Source organism: Arachis hypogaea, chromosome 9, assembly GCF_003086295.3.
Source record: "Arachis hypogaea cultivar Tifrunner chromosome 9, arahy.Tifrunner.gnm2.J5K5, whole genome shotgun sequence".
Classification (NCBI taxonomy): domain Eukaryota; kingdom Viridiplantae; phylum Streptophyta; class Magnoliopsida; order Fabales; family Fabaceae; genus Arachis; species Arachis hypogaea.
This window is the reverse complement of record NC_092044.1, coordinates 96,464,609-96,476,019: the sequence shown is the minus strand read 5'-3', so window position 1 is coordinate 96,476,019 and position 11,411 is coordinate 96,464,609. Positions and strand designations below refer to the sequence as shown.

Below are 11,411 nucleotides of genomic sequence, written 5' to 3'. Positions count from 1 at the left end.
CCTCAGTAACATGTCTCCTTTTTCATCATTCTTTCAAGAGGCAACATTCATGAACCACAAATTCAAAAGACATATGCACTGTTTAAGCATACATTCAGAGGACAAAAGTATTGCCACCACATCAAAATAATTAAACTGTTATAAAATTTAAAATTCATGCAATTCTTCTCTTTTTCAATTAAAACATTTTTCATTTAAGAGAGGTGATGGATTCATAGGACATTCATAACTTTAAGGCATAGACAATAAGACACTAATGATCACAAGACATAAACATGGATAAACATAAGCTCTAAAATTCGAAAAAACAGAAAAATAAAGAACAAGGAAATTAAAGAACAAGTCCACCTTAGTGATGGCGGCTTGTTCTTCCTCTTGAAGATCCTATGGAGTGCTTGAGCTCCTCAATGTCTCTTCCTTGTCTTTGTTGCTCCTCTCTCATGATTCTTTGATCTTCTCTAATTTCATGGAGGATGATGGAGTGTTCTTGGTGCTCCACCCTTAGTTGTCCCATGTTGGAACTCAATTCTCCTAGGGAGGTGTTTAGTTGCTCCCAATAGTTTTGTGGAGGAAAGTGCATCCCTTGAGGCATCTCAGGGATCTCATGATGAGTGGGGTCTCTTGTGTGCTCCATCCTCTTCTTAGTGATGGGCTTGTCCTCATCAATGTGGATGTCTCCCTCTATGTCAACTCCAACTGAATAACAGAGGTGACAAATGAGATGAGGAAAGGCTAACCTTGCCAAGGTAGAGGACTTGTCCGGCACCTTATAAAGTTCTTGAGCTATAACCTCATGAACTTCTATTTCTTCTCCAATCATGATGCTATGAATCATGATAGCCCAGTCTATAGTAACTTCGGACCGGTTGCTAGTAGGAATGATTGAGCGTTGGATAAACTCTAACCATCCTCTAGCCACGGGTTTGAGGTCATGCCTTCTTAATTGAACCGGCTTCCCTCTTGAATCTCTCTTCCATTGGGCGCCCTCTTCACATATGACTGTGAGGACTTGGTCCAACCTTTGATCAAAGTTGACCCTTCTAGTGTAAGGATGTTCATCTCTTTGCATCATGGGCAAGTTAAATGCCAACCTTACATTTTCCGGACTAAAAACCAAGTATTTCCCCCGAACCATAGTAAGCCAATTCTTTGGATCCGGGTTCATACTTTGGTCATGGTTCTTGGTGATCCATGCATTGGCATAGAACTCTTGAACCATCAAGATTCTGACTTGTTGAATGGGGTTGGTAAGAACTTCCCAACCTCTTCTTCGGATCTCATGTCGGATCTCCGGATATTCACTCTTCTTGAGTGAAAAAGGGACCTCGGGGATCACCTTCTTCAAGGCCACAACTTCATAGAAGTGGTCTTGATGCACCCTTGAGATGAATCTTTCCATCTCCCATGACTCGGAGGTGGAAGCTTTTGCCTTCCCTTTCCTCTTTCTAGAGGTTTCTCCGGCCTTGGATGCCATAAATGGTTATGAAAAAACAAAAAGCAATGCTTTTACCACACCAAACTTAAAAGGTTTGCTCGTCCTCGAGCAAAAGAAGAAAGAAGAGAGTAGAAGAAGAAGAAATGAGGAAGAAGGGAATGGCTATGTGTTCGGCCAAAAGGGGGAGAAGTGGTTTTTAGGGTGTGTGAAAATGAAGGAGTGAAGATGGGTTTATATAGGAGTGGGGAGAGGGTAGGGTTCGGTCATGTATGGGTGGGTTTGGGTGGGAAAGTGGTTTGAATTTGAATGGTGAGGTAGGTGGGGTTTTATGAAGGATGGATATGAGTGGTGAAGAGAAAGATGGGATTTGATAGGTGAAGGGTTTTTGGGGAAGAGGTGTTGAGGTGATTGGTGAATGGGTGAAGAAGAGAGAGAGTGTGGTAGGGTAGGTGGGGATCCTGTGGGGTCCACAGATCCTGAGGTGTCAAGGAAAAGTCATCCCTGCACCAAATGGCAAGCAAAAATGCGTTTTGAGCCAATTTTGGCGTTAAACGCCGGGCTGGTGCCCATTTCTGGCGTTTAACGCCAGCTTCTTGCCCTTTTCTGGCGTTTAACGCCAGTCTGGTGCCCCTTTCTGGCGTTAAACGCCCAGAATGGTGCCAGACTGGGCGTTAAACGCCCAACAGCTAGCCTTACTGGCGTTTAAACACCAGCAAGCTCTCCTCCAGGGTGTGCTATTTTTCTTTCTGTTTTTCATTCTGTTTTTGCTTTTTTCATTGATTTTGTGACTTATCATGATCATCAACCTACAAAAGACATAAAATAACAAAAGAGAATAGATAAAATATAACATTGGGTTGCCTCCCAACAAGCGCTTCTTTAATGTCAGTAGCTTGACAGAGGACTCTCATGGAGCCTCAGAAATGCCCAGAGCTATGTTGGAACCTCCCAACACCAAACTTAGAGTTTGAATGTGGGGGTTCAACACCAAACTTAGAAGTTGATTGTGGCCTCCCAACACCAAACTTAGAGTTTGACTGTGGGGGCTCTGTTTGGCTCTGTTTTGAGAGAAGCTCTTCATGCTTCTTCTCCATGATGACAGAGGGATATCCTTGAGCCTTAAACACAAAGGATTCTTCATTCACTTGAATGATCAATTCTCCTCTATCAACATCAATCACAGCCTTTGCTGTGGCTAGGAAGGGTCTGCCAAGGATGATGGATTCATCCATGCACTTCCCAGTCTCTAGGACTATGAAATCAGCAGGGATGTAATGGTCTTCAACTTTTACCAGAACATCCTCTACAAGTCCATAGGCTTGTTTTCTTGAATTGTCTGCCATCTCTAGTGAGATTTTTGCAGCTTGCACCTCAAAGATCCCTAACTTCTCCATTACAGAGAGAGGTATGAGGTTTACACTTGACCCTAGGATACACAAGGCCTTCTTGAAGGTCATGGTGCCTATGGTACAAGGTATTGAAAACTTCCCAGGATCTTGTCTCTTTTGAGGCAGTTTCTGCCTAGACAAGTCATCCAGTTCTTTGGTGAGCAAAGGAGGTTCATCCTCCCAAGTCTCATTTCCAAATAACTTGTCATTTAGCTTCATGATTGCTCTAAGGTATTTAGCAACTTGCTCTTCAGTGACATACTCATCCTCTTTAGAGGAAGAATACTCATCAGAGCTCATGAATGGCAGAAGTAAGTCCAATGGAATCTCTATGGTCTCATTTTGAGTCTCAAATTCCCATGGTTCCTCATTGGGGAACTCATTGGAGGCCAGTGGACGTCCATTGAGGTCTTCCTCAGTGGCGTTCACTGCCTCTCCTTCCTCCCAAAATTCGGCCATGTTGATGGCCTTGCACTCTCCTTTTGGATTTTCTTCTGTATTGCTTGGAAGAGTACTAGGAGGGAGTTCAGTAATTTTCTTGCTCAGCTGACCCACTTGTCCCTCCAAATTTCTAATGGAGGACCTTGTTTCAGTCATGAAACTCTGAGTGGTTTTGATCAGATCAGAGACCATGGTTGCTAAGTCAGAGGTATTCTGCTTAGAACTCTCTGTCTGTTGCTGAGAAGATGATGGAAAAGGCTTGCTATTGCTAAACCTGTTTCTTCCACCATTATTATTGTTGAAACCTTGTTGAGGTCTCTGTTGATCCTTCCATGAAAAATTTGGATGATTTCTCCATGAAGGATTGTAGGTGTTTCCATAGGGTTCTCCCATGTAATTCACCTCTTCCATTGAAGGGTTCTCAGGATCATAAGCTTCTTCCTCAGATGAAGCTTCCTTAGTACTGCTTGGTGCACTTTGCATTCCAGACAGACTTTGAGAAATCATATTGATTTGCTGAGTCAATATTTTATTCTGAGCCAGTATGGCATTCAGAGTGTCAATCTCAAGAACTCCTTTCTTCTGACTAGTCCCATTGTTCACAGGATTCCTTTCAGAAGTGTACATGAATTGGTTATTTGCAACCATTTCAATCAGCTCTTGAGCTTCTGTAGGCGTCTTCTTCAGATGAAGAGATCCTCCAGCAGAGCTATCCAAAGACATCTTGGATAGTTCAGAGAGACCATCATAGAAAATACCTATGATGCTCCATTCAGAAAGCATATCAGTGGGACACTTTCTGATTAATTGTTTGTATCTTTCCCAAGCTTCATAGAGGGATTCTCCTTCCTTCTGTCTGAAGGTTTGGACTTCCACTCTAAGCTTACTCAATTTTTGAGGTGGAAAGAACTTTGCCAAGAAGGCATTGACTAGCTTTTCCCAAGAGTTCAGGCTTTCTTTAGGTTGTGAGTCCAACCATGTCCTAGCTCTGTCTCTTACAGCAAAAGGGAATAGCATAAGTCTATAGACCTTAGGGTCAACCCCATTGGTCTTGACAGTGTCGCAGATTTGCAAGAACTCAGCTAAAAACTGATGAGGATCTTCCAATGGAAGTCCATGGAACTTGCAATTCTGTTGCATTAGAGAAACTAATTGAGGCTTAAGCTCAAAGTTGTTTGCTCCAATGGCAGGGATAGAGATGCTTCTCCCATAGAAGTCGGGAGTAGGTGCAGTAAAGTCACCCAGCACCTTCCTTGCATTGTTGGCATTGTTGTTGTTTTCGGCTGCCATGTGTTCTTCTTCTTTGAAGAATTCGGTCAGGTCCTCTACAGAGAGTTGTGCCTTAGCTTCTCTTAGCTTTCGCTTCAAGGTCCTTTCAGGTCAGGGTCAGCCTCAACAAGAATGCTTTTGTCCTTGCTCCTGCTCATAAGAAAGAGAAGAGAACAAGAAACTATGGAATCCTCTATGTCACAGTATAGAGATTCCTTGAGGTGTCAGAGGAAAAGAAAAATAGAAGGCAGAAGTAGAAAATTCGAACTTATCAAAGAAGATGGAGTTCAAATTTTACATTAAGGAATAGTGTTAGTCCATAAATAGAAGGATGTGAGAAGAAGGGAAGTAATTTTCGAAAATTAAGTGAAAGATTTTGAAAATATTTTGAAAAACACTAATTGATTTTCGAAAATAAAAGTGGGAAAGAAGTAAAGTGATGTTTGAAAAAGATTTTGAATTTAGAAATCAAAAAGATTTGATTTATTTTGAAAAAGATGTGGTTAAGAAGATATGATTGGTTTTAAAAAGATGTGATTGAGAAGATATGATTTGAAAAACATTTTAAAAAAAGATTTGATTTTGAAAATTAATGACTTGGCTATCAAGAAAAGATATGATTCAAACATTAAACCTCTCTCAACAGAAAAGGCAACATACTTGAAATGTTGAATCAAATCATTAATTGATGGCAAGTATCCTTAAAAATGGAAAGAAATTGAATTTGAAAAAGATTTGATTGAAAAGATTTGATTTGAAAAAGATTTGGTTTTGAAAAATTTTGAAAACTTGAAAAAAATTTGCATTGAAAACAAAATCTTCCCTCTTGTGCCATCCTGGCGTTAAACGCCCAGAATGGTGCACATTCTGGCGTTTAACGCCCAAAACTCTACCTTTTTGGGCGTTAAATGCCCAACCAGGTACCCTGGCTGGCGTTTAAATGCCAGTCTGTCCTTCTTCACTGGGCGTTTTGAACGCCCAGCTTTTTCTGTATAATTCCTCTGCTGTATGTTCTGAATCTTCAATTCTCTGTATTATTGACTTGAAAAGACACAAATTAAAAATATTTTTGGATTTTTAATAATCAAAATGCAACTAAAATCAACTAACAATGCATGCAAGACACCAAACTTAGCAGTTTGTATACTACTGACACTATATGAGACACATGAACACTCAAGTCAAAAAGAATTCAAAGATCAGAGTAAGAAATCATCAAGAACAACTTGAAGATTAATGAAGAAACATGCATGAGTTCGAAAAATGCAAGAAGAATAGAAATATGCAATTGACACCAAACTTAAAATGAGACACTAGACTCAAACAAGAAACATACAATATTTTTGGTTTTTATGATTTTGTAAATTTTTTTTTGTGCTTTTTCGAAAATTAAGTGGAAAAGAAAATAAAGGTATCAAAATTCTTAATGAGAATTCCAGGAATCATGCAATGTTAGTCTAAAGCTTTAGTCTAAAGAAATTAGACATGGCTAGCCAAGCTTCAGCAGAACATTGCATTCAAGAGCTAAATTGATGAAGATCAATCAGCTTTGGTGATGATAAGAACATCACCTTGAAACACTAGAATTCATTCTTAAGAACTCTGAAGAAAAATACCTAATCTAAGCAACAAGATGAACCGTCAGTTGTCCAAACTCAACAATCCTCGGCAACGGCGCCAAAAACTTGATATGCGAAATTGTGATCAATACTTTTCACAACTCAAATAATCCCCGGTGATGAAACCAAAAACTTGGTGTTCAATACCATGGCATAAACACAACTTCGCACAACTAACCAGCAAGTGTACTGGGTCGTCCAAGTAATAAACCTTACGCGAGTAAGGGTCGATCCCACAGAGATTGTTGGTATGAAGCAAGCTATGGTCACCTTGTAAATCTCAGTCAGGAAAACTCAAATGGGTATGGTGATATACGAATAAAACATAAAGATAAAGATAGAGATACTTATGTAATTCATTGGTAGGAATTTCAGATAAGCGTATGAAGATGCTGTCCCTTCCGTCTCTCTGCTTTCCTACTGTCTTCATCCAATCCTTCTTCCTCCTTTCCATGGCAAGCTTAAGCAAGGGTTTCACCGTTGTCAGTGGCTACCTCCCATCCTCTCAGTGGAAATGTTCAACGCACCCTATCACGGCACGGCTATCCATCTGTCGGTTCTCGATCAGGCCGGAATAGAATCCAGTGATTCTTTTGCGTCTGTCACTAACGCCCCGCCTTCAGGAGTTTGAAGCACGTCACAGTCATTCAATCATTGAATCCTACTCAGAATACCACAGACAAGGTTAGACCTTCCGGATTCTCTTGAATGCCGCCATCAGTTCTAGCCTATACCACGAAGACTCTGATCTCACGGAATGGCTGGCTCGGTTGTCAGGCGAGCACTCGGTTGTCAGGCGATCAACCATGCATCGTGTATCAGGAATCCAAGAGATATTCACCCAATCTAAGGTAGAACGGAGGTGGTTGTCAGGCACACGTTCATAGGTGAGAATGGTGATGAGTGTCACGGCACTACAAGATTTTTGTTTATTTGTGGCACTTTTTTGTCTTATTTGTGGAGGTTTAAAACCCCCAAAATTTGAGGTGCCACGAGGTCTTTTGTGAGGGTTTTTAAAAACCTCCACAATCTATTCAGTGGAGGTTTTGTGTGTGTTTAGTGGGGGTTTTATATTGGACTTTTGTGACAGTTCTTGGTCAATGTTTGTGACGGTTTAAAACCCCCACAAAAAGATTTTTTCATTTTGAAAATAACAGTTATTCTGTGGAGTTTTCAAACCTGTCAATATAATTTTTAAACATTAATCTACACTATAATTACACTACTAATCATTTATTATTAAAAAGAAATATTTAAGCAAGACATTAAAAATGTAGAAGAAAATTAAAATAAAAAAATACTTTACAACAAAATATAGCACACTACCATCATTTTCCAATCACATTAATTACAACTACAAAATATTAAAAAATAAATGATAAAATACAGACTTATATGTCCAAACTCCTGAACAATGAAAATAACTAGATAAATGTATTTACAAACATTGCAACTAGATCTTGACTTCTAGCCATACCATTATCATCCAAAAATAATGACAAACTAATAATGCAGTTAACAAGTCCTAATGCTTACACTAGCTGTTGAAGCTAGAACAAGAATATTTAAGAATTTATGTTACAATGAGGAGCCTTTCTTTTAATCTCTATAGCAATTACTCCAAACAACAATATCTGTTTATGTTCAATGCATCATATCAAATCTCAGGCTTACTTCACTTTCCAAATTGCAAAATTTAGGAGGACTGAAATTTGAAAAAGAAAAAAGTAAAAAAAAATAGCAGCATGCAGAGGAGATATTTAATGTAATATAAGATTCATGCCTAGATTATTACTCCACTAGCATACCAGAAAGGACCACTGACCCCATATTTCCAAGCAACATTTGAGCTTTGCAAGATTGTAGCATCCCATGTCCACTACACCACCAATTCATAGCAATTAACAAAACATATGTGAAAAAGAAAATTAAACTACAGATTCATCAATCTGTGCAAACTTCAATTACTTTTAAATTCATAGTTTTCGGCCGAATATAAGTGTTTGATCCAACAAAAATGATTACCTGTGAAACAATGACACTAGCAATGAGTTCTGTCTTAATACTTCTGCCTGCAGTATTGAACCATTCCGAGGTGTGGCAAGACCCAACATATCTCTTCTCCAACCATATCTGATCTATAAGAATCAAAGTTTCTATCAATAATTTCAGCTTGATGAAAAATTAAAAACTAAAAAACTTCATCGAAAATGAAAAATATGCTTCTCAATTAAAAGGGTGGAAAAGCATAATGTCACTCACTTGGTAATCTTTTCTGGTGTATGATAACCCATGTCAAATCTCACTACATGGATATCTAACCGAAAATAGGCATATAATTAAGTTTTCTTTCACCAAAAACTAACAAAATAATAATGATAAAGTGTTCGCCACCAAGGTTGAGACATGGGAGTGTTTAAAAAAATTTAGACTTAACTTTTTAATGTTCTTGGTTATTTTTTGTAACCAACTATTAACATGCAACTCCACTATTTCAAGAGCTAAAACATTGAAAATTTCCTTTCCCAGTAGGTAATGGTAAATCATATTTTCTCATGAGATAAAAAAAATAGCACAAGGATATGTGCTACTTACTCTTCTTTAAGCCAGCAGACTTGACAAGCAAAACATCATTCATATTAGCAATATCACTAGTCAGAGTACCTATCTGTAAATCATATTCACCTTCGATGTTTAGACCATTAATATTGAAACATGAGAAGAAAAAGATTTAAAAATTAAAAAAAAAGAGATAGCGGATGTATTCAAACATATATAAAAGGCATACCAATAGATTTTGAGGCTTGATATCACGATGGCAAACTCCAATACAACGATGAATATAAGACAATGCCCTAAAGATCTGCAGCATATCACACAAATTGTCACAACACCAACAAGGCAATGGCTGAACATATTAAGGGCAACAAAACATACCTGGTATCTATATAGCTTCACATATATAAGTGGCATCCTTTGGTTCAACTTGTTGTAATGTTTGATAACACGAGTAGCCAACGATCCCTATAAACATAAGCATGGATAGAATGAATGGAATGAATGCTTGCAGTACTTTCTCTGTGGAATTTACTTGCTGAAACCCTCATTATGTTATAAACATAACTCCATATATAAACTGCTCCAATCTAGAGATTATAATCAAAACAAAATAAGAATTAGCCCCAAATTAAAATGATAATAAGAGATAAGAAAGCTACATAGCAGACATCAGGATCTCCAAAAGGGCTACCTTTATCTTTGCATATAGCTGGGATAATGATTATAGGCAAGTTTCCTAAGTTTCCTGTTCAAACATTAATGAAAAATTTAAGATTTCTCAGATCCATTAGTGTTAATACTTATTAGTATACAAATTAAGAGAATTTAGAGGGTTAGTAATTACTATGCCTGCAGAACACACACCAATTATCAAACTTTCTAGGTTTTTGGGAGCCCTTGTGATTTTGACTAGGATCCATCCCAAAATTGACTCTATTATAAATGTAATGAGAATGTTCACTGGCATAAACCACTTTTAACAAAAGAAACAAAGTTAGAACACATGAATCAGAAGAAACAAAATTAAAGCAACAGAAATATAACTACTACTCACAGTGTAACAAAATCCTCAAATGTTATAGTATCTGCCAAACTTCCTCCAACCAGTGCAGGATTGAGCAGATAATGCACAAGCTGTTACCAAATAATAAACACAATTCACAACCATTAGTTATCCTCTGCATAGATGAAAAATGGTACACACTTCAAAAGTTCAAGGTGCATACACGTCCACTTAATTAATTAATTAATTACAATACATAAGAATGTGAATGACATAAAGAAACAAGTGCTTTTAGTTAGGAGATCAGAGGACGAATAATCTGGATGAACAAATATATAGTCCAAGAAATTAATAAAATAAACTAATTAGCTAGATACAAAAATGAATTAAGAAATTTAACATTTATTTTTTAAATTATAAAAATACAAAAATTTAATTTAAATAATTTCTCGTTATTTAAATCTATACTTACTAACTCAAAGGTTTATCTTCAATTTTATTGCAGGGAAATTGCAAGATATAATTTGGCGTTTAGAGGCCTTACAAAATCCTTCATCAGTAGGAATTTGGCAGCTCCTCAAAGCTCTAATCTATCCCAATAACGTTGATAAACCTGATAATATATACAGTGAGCAAATAAGACACAGTATCAGTTCACCAAACAAGAATTAATACAACGATTAAGAGAATAAACAATTCATCAAACACTTGGAGTGCTTGCGAATTTGAAATAATGTTCATCGATTAAGAGATAATAAAACTCATTGAATGTTATATCATATAGCAAAGCATTCAGAATCTAAAAATGAAAAACAAAGAAAATGAATAAAAAGGAAAAAGAGAAAGAGAACCAAAAATTGAGAATGAGTAGAACGAAGAAGAGCATGCAGAAGCGAGAGAATGCCGATGGAGAACACGAGAGTCGTTGGCGGAGGAGAGTTGACAGAAGAAGTTCTTTCTCTTGGTCTCAGAGGCTTGGACATTGTGACAAGATCTAGAAATGCGTTGATAAAGGAGGCGTCTTGGCTTGATCTCAGTAGCTTTTTGGCAACAGCATAAGGAGATGAACTTTAGTAGTGACGACGCTAGCAATGGCGGAGGAGGCGGCGACGACGGCGGAGATGGCGGTGGAGATGGCTATCGCAATGTTAGGGTTTCAGCAAGCTCTCATCCTTTGCTTTTTCTCTTCAAGTGTTTTTTTTTTGGATTTTGAAAAGAGTTTTAATTATTTGGTAACTTAGTTATGATAAGAATGGGTTTTATTGTTAGCTATCTTGTGGGAGTTTATCAAAATGTCATAGATAAAATATATTATGGAGGTTTTTAAAACTCTCACTAAAAAACACCCACAAATATATATAAATTTTGTAGTGCGGATCATCACATTCATCAAGTTGAAGAACAAGTGATATCTTAGAACAAGAACAAGCAGAATTGAATAGAAGAACAATAGTAATTGCATTAATACTCGAGGTACAGCAGAGCTCCACACCTTAATCTATGGTGTGTAGAAACTCCACCGTTGAAAATACATAAGAACAAGGTCTAGGCATGGCCGAATGGCCAGCCTCCCAATGATCTAAGAACTAGATGTCCAAAGATGATCTAGAGATCTAAAGTGATCAAAAGATTTTAAAATACAATAGTAAAAGGTCCTATATATAGAGAACTAGTAGCCTAGGGTTTACAGAGATGAG

At 37.6% G+C, this 11,411-nt stretch overlaps 1 non-coding gene across 1 annotated transcript; it reads left to right on the top strand.

Annotated features, from left to right (window-relative positions):
- Positions 1 to 4,041: 4,041 nt before the first annotated feature.
- On the top strand, positions 4,042 to 4,149 carry LOC112713562 (small nucleolar RNA R71). The gene has a single exon (XR_003158533.1). It is a non-coding gene; the product is annotated as a small nucleolar RNA R71 (small nucleolar RNA).
- The last annotated feature ends 7,262 nt before the right edge of the window (positions 4,150 to 11,411 follow it).